The sequence below is a fragment of the Meleagris gallopavo genome, chromosome 1 (assembly GCF_000146605.3).
Source record: "Meleagris gallopavo isolate NT-WF06-2002-E0010 breed Aviagen turkey brand Nicholas breeding stock chromosome 1, Turkey_5.1, whole genome shotgun sequence".
Lineage (NCBI taxonomy): Eukaryota > Metazoa > Chordata > Aves > Galliformes > Phasianidae > Meleagris > Meleagris gallopavo.
In genome coordinates, this window is record NC_015011.2 from 419,586 (window position 1) to 420,049 (window position 464).

Sequence of the window (464 nt, forward strand, 5' to 3'; positions counted from 1 at the left end):
ACAACCTCCCTGGGCAGCCTGTTCCAGTGCTCCGTCACCTCACCGTGAAGAAGTTCTTACACACATTGGTGCGAAACTTCCTGTGCTGCAGCTGATGGCCGTTTCCCCTCGTCCTGTCTCCACGTACCACTGAAAAGAGCCCGGCCTCACCACTATGGCCGCCACACCTCAGATATTTATAAACCTGGATCAGGTCCCCTCTCAGTCGTCTTCTCTCAAGGCTAAACAGACCCAGTTCACTCAGCCTTTCTCCATAGGGGAGATGCTCCAGGCCCTTCACCATCTTTGTGGCCCTCCGCTGGACTCTTTCCAAGAGATCCCTGTCTTTTTTGTACTGGGGAGCCCAGAACTGGACACAGTACTCCAGATGAGGCCTTACCAGGGCAGAGTAGAGGGGGAGGATCACCTCCCTCGACCTGCTGGACACGCTCTTCTTAATGCACCCCAGAATGCCATTGGCCTTT